Source organism: Pteropus medius, unplaced genomic scaffold (assembly GCF_902729225.1).
Source record: "Pteropus medius unplaced genomic scaffold, Ma_sr-lr_union100, whole genome shotgun sequence".
NCBI classification, from domain to species: domain Eukaryota; kingdom Metazoa; phylum Chordata; class Mammalia; order Chiroptera; family Pteropodidae; genus Pteropus; species Pteropus medius.
In genome coordinates this window covers 130117-142380 of record NW_024352768.1, presented here as the reverse complement: position 1 = coordinate 142380, position 12264 = coordinate 130117, and the positions used below count along the sequence as shown (strand labels likewise).

Here is a 12264-nt window from a genome sequence, read left to right as displayed (position 1 = left end):
GAATGTTTGTGTAAAGGATCCTCATTTTCAGCGGTGACCTTCCCCTCTCCTGACCCACATCCCCAGGTATCAAGTATCAGGAGCCTTCCATGGTGATAGCAAAGTGAATTTTGTCTGTAGGTGGAGGAATTACTTACCTAGTTGTAATCATTTTGCCTTTAGTAGGCAGATATTGTTCATTTTCCAATACAGCTTTTATTGTAAAATCATTACGTAAATTTCGAACACATGCTTCGGTTCGCATTTCTGAGCTGGGCGCAGGAGATTCAGTGATAATGTCTCTCTGTAGAAACTCACAGGACAGAAACTAGTGCACTTCTGTTGTTCGTTTAATCTGCGTATTTGATTGGGCTGCTTTGTCTGTCTTCTGTATCATACTCAAAATGCAGGGTAGTGAGGTGCAAGTTATTACGTCGAAATGTAATAACCTTTTTAAAAACTATTTGAGCTCTTCCACTTTAAATTTAAATAATAGCAATAAACAGATTCTTAATAACTTAATTTTTCCACAGTGGCTTACAGGGTATACTCTCTTTTGCTCATCTGGCATTACTTTCTGTTTCATCCTGAGGTTAATGCAAATAAGGGGAAATAACAGAATTGCAAAGAGGCTTCACCGTTTTTCTCTCTAACTTTCAAGACTTCAGATTTTTTATTTTTCATTTCAACTTTCCTAGAAAGCAAAGGGGCAGTTGTTTGTGGGCAAGAAAAAAAACAAATGTAAATCTGACATCATGAATGTGAAAGAAGGAAAGTGACTTTCCTGCTGGGTAAACGACAAAGTCTATGGTAGCAAAATTTAGTGAAGCAAAGATGGGACCAGGTGGTGTGACAGAGTGGAAGGATGAAAGCCAAAATGGAATTACACAAAATGGGGAAATGGCTGCCCCTTCCAGAGGCTCAAAGAAGACTACATTCTCATCAATGAGCAACCTTCAGGCTTGAAGACCAGCCACTTCATTCTTCTTCCATTCAATCCACATGAAATCAGCTCTGAGGAGAGAAGGGAGGTTCACACCAACCAATTCTCAAGAGAATGGTAACCTGAACCCAGGTGCCAGAACCCAAGCAACCCTCTCTGGTAAGATTGTAGATAGTAACCTTTGCCTGTAGTCTATGTAGTTAAGAAATCTTCTCAGGCAATTTAAAGATTGCCTTGAGAAATCTAGACTGAAAGAGAAGGTACTAAGAAAAGAATCTGCTCTTAATCAGGAAAATACTGATGATGATATTTTAAATGATAATACCAAAATTTATTGCATGTTAACCACGGACCAGCTACTGTCCTGAGATCTTTGAAGTTATTAACTCAGTCTTTTCAAGAACTCCATTTGGACTGTTGGGAGAGAAATACAAATCTGGAAGGATGGATTATTCCGAAGGTACTAAAATCCAAGGTCAAATCCTTTGGAAGATTTGAGATAATGACTTGTCTGGAAGGGCCTGTTAAAAGAAATGGTGAATTGAAATGGGCCTGGGATTTATGATCCATGAAGAGGCCCTGGCATGAAATCAGATCGGGAACTGTGCAGTGATAAAGGATTTCGAGCGTCACTTCAAATGCCAAAGGGCTATTGTCCAATCATTTGTTTGGCAGCAGAAGTGCAGTATGAGGCACTGACCGACTGACTTTAAATGCTAAGGAAAGTAGACACAGTTCTTTTGAAAGAGTTGTGAGAGAAGATTGTTCAGGCAAAGGAAACAGAAGTTTGCATCTGGCATTGGAATAACCTTCGTTCCTTCCAACACTCAGCAAATGCTGTGGTATCGGATTCTCCGGTCGGGGACACTGCCAATGGGTACATCTCCGTGGGAGAACTCTGTGCTCAGGGAATCCACTTAGATCTCCTCCTCGTCTGAATAGGAACGATCTGGAGAAACAACTGATTCAGTGCTACCCATTGGAATCGTTCCATCTCCTGAGGACCTGCCTCTTCCAGTCCACACATTAAACGTCGCTGTACTCCTTCCGAGTCTTCAATGTGCTGCTGACTTTCATCTCTTTCCCGTTTCTAGATGTGCGCTGTTGCCTTTGAGCAAACGTGAGTCCTGCAGCATCCTTCTCATGGAATCAGACATGGAACCTTCTCAAGAGGGGCACAGATGAGCTCCTGGATTTGTTCCCAAATCAGTGGTGTAGATGTGTGGGAAGGACTCCCGTCTTCACTACATTTCTGAGCTGGATTGGACTTCAGTGGATTCGTAACCGCTGTAGCACGGGAATCAGATGGCATGAGGAAGGGTGGAGGCGAGGCCAGGTCCGTACATGCTCTGATTGGCGACGCTGGAAAACTTGGCAGCTTCCAGCTGGTGCTGCACCATGATCCCTCATAGTTCATCCAGCGGCACTTGAGATCCCTTCTCCCTCCTTGGGGTGTGAGATTGCCCTGTGCTAAGGGACCTGTGAGACGTCTCAGGCACCACCTTCGCCCCTCGCAGCCATCCAGGCCTGCGCTCAGTCTTCCTACACCTTTGAATATTGAATATCTCTGAAATATGAAAGAGGACATGGCTATAATGATTTCTAAAGAAAGGCAACAATATGGAACCAAATTATAAACTTTTTCACCCAAAATTATAAACAAAAATAAACAAAAACAAACCAGTAAAGTTACTGTAAAATAAAAATAGAGATAAAAGAAAAAAGAAATGAAAGAATAGAAAAGAAAAGAAAAAAGAAAGAACACCAAAGAGTGGCAGCAGTCATAGTGTTTGAAAGGTGATAGGCAATCAAAGTTCAGATGCAGGTGAATGAAAAAAAAAAAAAAATCCTTGTATTCATGCTCCTTACATGTGATGGCAGAACAAAAAATATCAAGTCACAAAAATGGTTTAACATGCAAATTATAGCCCTTTTACTTATCAATTGGACAGAAGCTATCTAAAGATGGGGTTTGTAAACTGAGGTCAAAATTTGAGAAAGAGATCCCTGCAAATTGAGCAATTGGCACACACTTTCGATGAACTTGTTCAGTTACACTTCAGATGCCTTTAATATCTCTCGATTCTACTCCAACGGATACTTCACAGGCCATCATTTGACAACAATCGTATCCTCTGAAATTCCTTTAAGCTATGCTTCTCTTACTACTGAGTCAAGGTGCAAGGGATGCCAGTGGCATCATTATGCAAAGTGAAAAGGAGAATTTCTCCTGATTATGTAGTCAATGGACATGACTACATAATTATTCTCTACAGTGAAGAATTAAAGTGAATAAATAAAAAATTTACATTACAACTTAAATGTAAAAGCTACTGACATTTAGTAGAATTAAAATGTCTATTTAATAAACATCAGTTTTAATTTTAAATAAAATTAATTGAGTTTGACTTTAAAACTAATTTTCCAGAGTGACTTTTAATGTAACAAATTTACTACATAGAGATGTATCCAACTGCATGTTCAAATAAAAATATATATAATCCTATAAAATAATACCAATGTACAGATATATTTTAAAATCATTCAAAATTGCTCGACATCATTGTAAATTAAATGATAAAGGATCATACGTATTCTGTTATTTCCATCCATCTCTGTGGGCTACTGGACTCCATTTCTTGATTTTCAAAAATTTAGCATGTATAATTTGAATATTACTTCTGCTCAAAAAGCATGAGTTTTCATCCTGAGTCCACAGTCTGAAGCTTTTGCCTAAAAATTGCTAATTCTTCTTTATTGTCTACTCACGGCTATGTTCTCTCTTTGAGATACCAGGCTTGTGAATTTTTTTGACCTGCTGCTGTCTGAATGTGTACATGCCCACCTCATTCATATGTTGAAGTCTCAAGACCCAAGGGATGGTGTCATGTGGTGTGGTCTTTGGGGATTAATGAGGGTGTGAGGGTGGAGCCTCCTGAATAGAATTAGCGACCTCATCAAAGAGATTGAGGTAGATCCATCTCCTTCCTGCCATTTGAAGATACAGGAGAAGTCATCGGTATGCAACCAGGAAGCGGGCACTCACCGGAACCTATCTTGTTGCCACCCTGATTTGAATTTCAGCCTCTAGGACGTGAGCAGGAAATGTCTGCTCCTTATAAGCTACTCAGTCTATGCTATGCTGTTAATTGTGTTTGAATGGTCTAAGACATGACCTGAGCTATTTTCTGCTTAGAGTACATCCCAGGAGTCTAGAAAATACCTAAGGAGAGAGAAATCCGTTTACCCAAATGTATGTCTAGACGTCTAGTGCAGTCCCTATCATCTCAGGAGCCAATTAATATTCATTAAGAGAATCATGAATGAAATAGTAGGAGAAAGAATAATACCAACATCTACTAGATAGTTAGGAATTGAGAGGACAGTAAATCAGAGATAACTTGTAAACTCATCCTAATTCTACAAAGGAAGTTATGAATGACATTAATACTGTGTGAGATAGTATTTAAAAACATGATTTGGTTGCAGAGATATTTTCAAATTTCTATTTTCTTTATTTAGAATATCAGGATGAGTATCATAGACCTGGTCATAAATGGAAGACTCACCCTCTACTTCGAAATCAGTGATTTTGAGAATTTCCTTGTCTCCCTCAAGATGTTCTGAGACCTCAGTCCCACACGTGTGGTCATTTACCAATTTTTTAGCCTGTGTCTTTGGGAATTAACCCAAATACTTCTTTCAAAAGACTGATGATGCTGTTTACTCTAACTAGTGACATCCACGTCATCTCCCACAGGGTTTGATTTCTGGAAAAAGACTTTCAATTCTTGGTTTTCGGTTTGAGGATAAAGTGTATGCAGCAAACACAGTGGGTTCTTTTTTTTTTTTTTTCAACTTAAAGAGTATTGGTACAAATAGCGTAAAAATAAAGAGTGGTCTTACTGAAGTTGTCTCCTCTTCTATTAGTCACTAGATTAGAGTCTATTGCTCAACTTCTTTGCATTTTGGCAACCCATGAGAATAAATTCAGAGAAACTAATGTGAGCATAACTGATATTGCCCTGTACAGTCCTGGTTTTTTAAAATAAACCATGTGATCTACCATAATGGTTCCCCTTACAACTGAGTGGTATAGACTCAGGTACCACAGTCAAATTGGGCAAAACATGTTGAATATGGCAACGTTACAAAATAGAAGGGACCCGTGACCGTGAAATGCTGTTTGCAGGACAGCCAACCTGAAGAGTCATCTGATTAGGAATGCTTGCATTGTGCTCTTACTCAAAGGAAGACAATTCCTATAATGATAAAAGTATGGATAATTTTCTGGATAGTTTTCTGTTCATCTGTTAGAACAGCTAGCATTAACTTAAATAATACACGTCTTTACAAAAAATACCGTCTTGAGAACACTTTCCATAAAATAACTGGACTTTACACTTTAGAAAGGGCATATATCTCCTCCCGCCGCTCCCACAAATGTAAAGAAAACCCTTAGACAGATTTAAAAATTATAAGATTATTTATATAAGAAAATAGTTTATGTTCTACACTCTGAGCATAATTTTATAGATTCGTGATATACAATATATTTTTTAAATGACCCTATGATTTTAGATTCAGATATATCTCTGCTGGTGCAGAAATGTGAGTTGAGATTGTTTCTAGACTTCACAATGAATGTAATTGAATACAGAGTCACGAGTATAACTTTCTTCTGCATTTTGCCTTTTCTTGGAGGCTTGTCACATGAGAAAAAGGCGCGCTGTGATCTCGACTGACAACCTCCCAAGCACAGGTGCTGTACTTCTTTTGTTTCAGATAGTTATGGATTCCTTGGAAGTAATTCCAGACAAGAATGCCCAAATAGGGACACACCAGATTTCCTTCGTTTGTCTGGTCCAGCTCTTCCAGGCTGTGATGAAGCCTAGAGAGTAGTTGATAGAGGAGGGTGCGGTTCCAAGCAGCATGGCTGTCCGCTGCGTTCAACAGGCTGAAGATCTGCTGGAGAATGAGATGGTGGAAACAGGTGCGTTGTGTCTTCTGGATTTCGGTGATACTTCCTCTTTCCCAAGGAAATTTGAAGTCGGTTCTGTCTTTCAGGCAGAAGTGAGAGGGGATAACTTCCAGCTCTCTCAAAAGACTGACGATTTTCCTGTTTTCTAGGCTATGGATCCAAGGCACGTCTCCACCAAGAGAGCAAATCGGAATGAAGCTGAGCATCGCTCCAGCCGCCAGCCACGAACTGCACTGGGCCATTGATTGCCAGTGATTCACTAGACGTCGGCCAGGGGGTGCGCGAGCACCGCGAAAGAGCGCAAAGGTTCTATTGCTGTGCCCCTGGGAAGCCTGGTTCCCCAGCGGGCCACGAGAGGGCGAGCAAGCGGCGTTTTCTGACGCTTGGGTAGGAAACAAAGGCTTGGCGCAGCCTTTTTTGTCTGTCGGGCTGGTAGGGCCTGAGAAAGGCTTTCGCAGCGCCATGGGGCAGCTTGATGTCGCTTTAATAGTCCGTGAGAAGCCTTCGTTTCCCCGGCGCTGACTGCTGCGGACGGAGCGCTGCCTTGGCCACGCGGGGGACATTTTCTTCGGTACGGAGCACAGAGCCTCGCATTTTCTGCACTTTCCCTGGAGTCTGGTGCTTTATTTTCGCGCATAAACTTCAGAGAGCCCATTTCTACAAAAACTCCGTTCACTGAGGGATGTGTGACCGGCAATCAGAGCGTGTTTAGCCGTTTTTACAGGTGCGGGATGGTTTCTGGGCGGGATGCCGCCGGACTTGGAGTTGAGGACGCCGTCGCAGGGAGTCGGGCGCGGCCCTCCCTGGGGTCCGAGGCCGGGTACGGGGCCACCCCGCAGCGCTGTGGCGCTGTGACTTTCGCGGTGAATTTTCAACGTTCCAGCGTTGCAAAGTGGTGGAGTGAGGTGCTGGGAAACTGAAAAGCGGGAATGTTAAAACAGCATCTAATTAGACTTTCCAAAATATTAAAACAGTTGAATGTTTAAATACCAAAGGTAATATTTAAAATTATTTTTCACATTAAAACAGTTAAAACAGCATTTTATTCAACTTCATAGAACTTTATTTCAACTGTTTTGTTTCTACCCAAACAAGAACTTAATTTTCCTTTCTTAGCTTTCATAGAAGCAAACTCGTTAATACTTTCCAGATTATTTCTTTCAGTTGTTTTCATCTGAATTGCCATGTTTGACAATTTCTTGTGTCTCTGTGACAGTCCCAATTTTTATTTCCTTTCACGTTACCGAAACGTCTTTCACAGGACTCCACTTGGACTGTATTATTAAAAAGAAAAGTTAGTTTTGTGTACAAGCGGTTGACAGGTTTTATAGCAGGTCAGGTTTTTTCATTTTCTTGTGACAGAATGAGAGAACTATACGAATGAACTCTTGGTGTTCAGGACTTTTTATGAACTGAACGGAATTTGCCTAAATTTAATTTACATGGTGCCCCCTTCCTTTATAAGACTCCCCCTTCCTTTGTAAAACATGAAATGACTGCAAGGTCATTTCATGTCTTTAAAATGTTGATACATTCTTTGTTGACCATACATGTGTGAGCATTAATTTTCATTTTCTAGTATTGCATTAGAGTATTATTTGGATTCCTTAGATTTGCTGCCTTCTGAAATTCTGTACTTGAGAGAAGGACTCTCTTTAATTTACCCCACTACTAACCCAAGAAATAGCGTTCAAATTAGACTTGTGATAGTGACTGCAAATCTGGAAATGTCTCATTTCCCATCATCTAACTCGCCTCCCCCACGTCCTCTTTTTTTTTTTTTAACTGCTTTCCTGGCCCTTGAAACTTTTTAATTTAATATATGCGTTAACATAATATCACCACAGAGAATCTGAATGTAGAGAAAAGGGAAGGGATTATTTTACTCATATTTACGATTCACAAAAGAGCCCTATTTTCTGTCAGACTACTTTCCTCCACGCTAGTTCTCTGCAAAGAGCTTCAAGTGCGCTGGAAGGTTTGTCTCATGAATGTGCCAGACACTGAGTTAAGAGTGGAACATGTGACTCTGTACCTCCACAGTCCTATAGACAATCCCCTCTCCCAAGTTTCCGTTTGTGGAGACATCAATGTGCACACCCCTGAGACTGTTACAGGAGCTGCACTCCAAGCTCCTCTTGCCTTAGCGTGGCTAAACATGGACTATTCAGATTATTGTGTGTTACATTAATAGCAAAGGCAGCAGTGACTCACGACATTCAGTATCTGAGCCTGTCATTTATAAATTTTATTGACTTAATCGTTACAATTTCCTGTGTGATTACTATTGAGATTGTCTCAGTGTTTTACAAGAGGAAATGAAATCTGATGTCATTTAAATTCAGGATGCACAGCTTTTGTCAGAGAGTGAAGCTTTTTATTGCCCCCATTTCCTCCTCTTCATCGGTTCTAAGTATTTGCTCTTAACAGCACTGAGTGTGCTGGTGCTTCATCCGAATCTTGTCTCTAATGTGTGTCTCCCCGGCTTCTTGGAGGGCAGTCGCCATCCTTCTCTTACTCTTTCAGGATCCAACTTGGGAAGCACGTTGTCCCACATGGGCACTCAACACAATTTGGGTGACAGAAGGTAGAGAACTATATGAGTTAACCCTTAGTGTTCATTTTTATGCAGCTATTATGTGAAGACTGCGTCAGAAAACATGAGCAATGGCTCCTGTAAAGAAATGCAGAGAATTGAAATCTAGTGTATTAGCCCCTTCAAAGGAAAATGCAGATAGGTGAGGTCACTACGATTTAAGTGCATTTAATAAAATGTTGCAGTGGAGGCCAGAATCAAAACTCTTAAGTACTCTTATTAGAATTAAGAACAGATAGATTGTGATGTGGGTGTTTATTGCAACCTTGGTCTTATCTTCGTGAACACATTCTATTGGGTCGAGACTCCTGTCATTTTCCATTCGCGAATGTGACTTCCATTGTGATGAAACAAAAGAAGTGTTAAAGTTTTGACATTCTCTGAGGCCAATTAATGGAAGAGAAGTTGGGCGGGAAGTGGAAACAAAATCGGGATAAATACAAAAAATGATAATCCTGTCCTATCTGAGAATCTCACCACTCAGAACGTGCTGAGAGCCGCCAGAAAAGGCTTCCACAGCTACACAGTGTCTGACGTAGCTCACCAGAGGCCCGTGAACCTCTTCAGTGATGACACCGAGAATGATATTTTCCAACTCCGTCTGCATCCTGAGTTGTGACCTAGCCCAGAACCATGGCCTCCCAAAGCAGGAGAGCTTCCCATTTCTGCACCAAATGGGGAGAATCTTGCTTGTTTTCCTGCCTCAGAGACAAGAATGTTTGCAAGTTTCGTCAGAGGGAGCTGGATGGCTGCCAGGTCCAGAAATCTCAGGCTACCTCTTCTTGATCCAGAAGACCTTATGAACCTAGTATTTATCCACAGTGTCTCAAATTCTCATTCTTATTCCTCTTCAACCCAGTCCCATCTGGTTTGTGTCTTATTCACTCTATTAAAGCAGATCATCCTGAGGGCACCAAGTGTGTCTGTTTCCAGGTCCACTGGGGAGTTTGTGCCTACTGGCCCTAGAAACTCCACTGTGTCTTTGGAACGCTTCCCTGTTCATCCTCTAGCTCATTTGTCCCCTATCCCCTCAGTGCCTTTTGCACACTCTATTCTACCAACCCTTAAACCCTGAGGGTCTGTGGGATTATGTTTAGGTCCTTTGCTCATTGTCCACTCTGTGAGTGACCTCATCCATTCTGATGCTCTAATTACCACACGAGATGCAATAAGACATCCCCTATTAATACCTTCCGTGGTAGTTTTGTTCATCATACAGCCATATTCCCAACTACCAATAAGACTTGTGCATGAACCTGTCTCCCAGTGAGAAAAAACATCTGACGTTATTTTTCCTTTTTATCCTCCTTTGTATCTAAAATTTCTGGCATGTTTATTCTTTGTTCCTTTCTTTTCTTCCGCTTCATGGTATTTAATATAATTTAAAACTCAGTACTGTTTTTAACTCCTTTTTGGTGATACAAAGTTGAAACACAATAGGAACTATCCATATTTACTCTATGTATCTGTATTTCTTCATCAGAGTTACACAGTTTGAAATTAGACACTCAGCTTCTACACAACATCTGAAAAGAATAAATGATAAAAACATTATATTACCCATTCTTCACTATCAGTTACAAAACAAGGGTTTGGAGTTTGATTTTATAAATAAATTCCAGAAGCTTTTAGATAGAAATTTAATAAGGAAAGCAAAAACAAACAACATAGAGAGGTAAAGGCGTTTTATGTATTTTAATACAATGTAAAGATGAACATGTCATTACATCGATTTTTAAATATGAAAGATTCAAGAAGGACTGCAATAAATTAACTATGAATGAATGAATGAATGAATGAATGAATGAATAAAAAGCAATCGAGAATCAAAGTAGTAATTTCCGTGACTTAAGCAGAAAGACACTTTCGAAATGTCCGATGATATATACGCAAGTATGATATGACACAACCACCAATGAGAATCATATCGAGGTGAGTCCATGTCTCCATCCTGGTTTCATAACCTTTCTAGCAAGTTTGTTGATAAGAGAAGGCTCTCCTGATTTCCACTCTGACAATCTCCCAGGCACAGTCACTGTATTGCTTCTCTCTGAGGTAGAGATGGATGCCCTGGAAATACCTCTTCACGGCTAATGTAGAGTCGTCCATTCCCAGGGCAGATTCTGCTTCTTTCATCTCTGGCAACAAACAGGTGCCCAGGTCTTCCAGCTGCCGATAGAGTCTAACCAGTGTGCTGTATACTTGCAACTAATTTAAATAAATAAATTTCTTTAAAACAAAAAGTATAACTAGGTTTCATCTTGTGAAATTCTCAAGCCCTTTGTTTTCTTTTTCAATATGTTTGGAAGATCCTTCCTCCTCGGCTGTATTGTAAGTGCCCTGGCTACTCCATCTCTGTACCCTCTGCAGGTTCTCCTCTGCGCCTTCAAAGTTAAACTTCGTCATAAGCTGTAGGTCATCTTCTCACTCTGTACTCTACTCACAAGCAATGATATCCACTCCCATGCCGCAATTTCCAACAATGCATAAGCAATTGCAGATTAATATGTTCAGATGCACACTGATAGAGGTCCCAGATCCACATATGCATCTACCAGTAAGAAGGCTGTCATTAGATGTTTCAGACACTGTAGAGTATAAGTCGTCTTTTTCCCCCTTCTTGACATCCGTGAATGAAATGGGGCTATGTCATAAATGTGAAAGCTCAGGAGAGACCACATGGCAGGCCTGACAAGCTCAGTGACCAAAAGTAACCACACAGGACGATCGGCTCATAAACTCCTAACTGGGCAGGCCAGGGTGAACAGTCACGTTCCAGGCCTATCGCTTCCTTAGCAAAGGACAATCTTGACCTAAGTGATCCCCGTCTGTTGTTCTGAAGCCGCTCAGATAACATACCTTTGAGATGTGTGAGTAATTTTGTTTTCCACACCCTCAACGGCACAACCACAGGCACCAGGGCACGTGACCACGGCACCCCTTATTGTTACCTTGTTCCCACATACCATCTCAACTCTCTGTTGGGTACGTGATAAATGCTAACCTCCTGTAGCCACCAATGTAAAGGAAACGTGTTTTTCCAGTTTGCTTTTTATCCTAGAGATTCTCCTTCTTTGCTTTCTCCTGCTTTTTTACTATACCACCAATAGATTTCAGGTCACCTTCCTTTGATTCTAAATACATAGCAGGGACTAGAAAACTGCCATTCTCCAGAGCATTTTCTCAGTCAGTTGAGATTGGGCTTCTAGGAGAGTACATGACACATTGGCTCAAATAAACTCTTATGAAATTAGTCTGTAGGCTGCACACTCTTGTGTCGACCTGTCCTTCATTCAAGCTTCCAGAGAGAAAATGTTTTATCTCTTACCTCTCTTTATAACATGACATATAATTGAAATTCATTAAGCTAAGCCTGATTATTGTTCTATAACTTCTTATTGCAGGTGAAATCTATAAAAGAATGGGTTTTGAATTTCTGTTTTTTATCTGTCTCCTCAGAATTATAATCTGACATAGAAATATCCAGTTTTAAAACGTAACATTGGGAAATAGAATTTGGAGAGTTAAATTTATTAACCATATTTCAACATGGGTTTCTGATTCAGGCTATTTTTGTTTTAAGAGTAAACAAAATCACGATGACTTCTGGAGGAAAGTTTTTGAAATTTCACCAGAAACTTTGATAAAAGATAAAGGTGAATATATTTCACTGTATTTGAATACATTATGAATATGAAGTTGATATTATTTGAACAAAACTTTTAAATACCATACAAAGTATGACATAGATAAAGTAAGTAAAGG

General features: G+C 40.3%; 1 pseudogene; it reads right to left on the bottom strand.

Moving 5' to 3' along the window:
• Positions 1 to 5631: 5631 nt before the first annotated feature.
• Positions 5632 to 6145, bottom strand: LOC120589539 (interferon omega-1-like; annotated as a pseudogene).
• Between the last annotated feature and the right edge of the window lie 6119 nt (positions 6146 to 12264).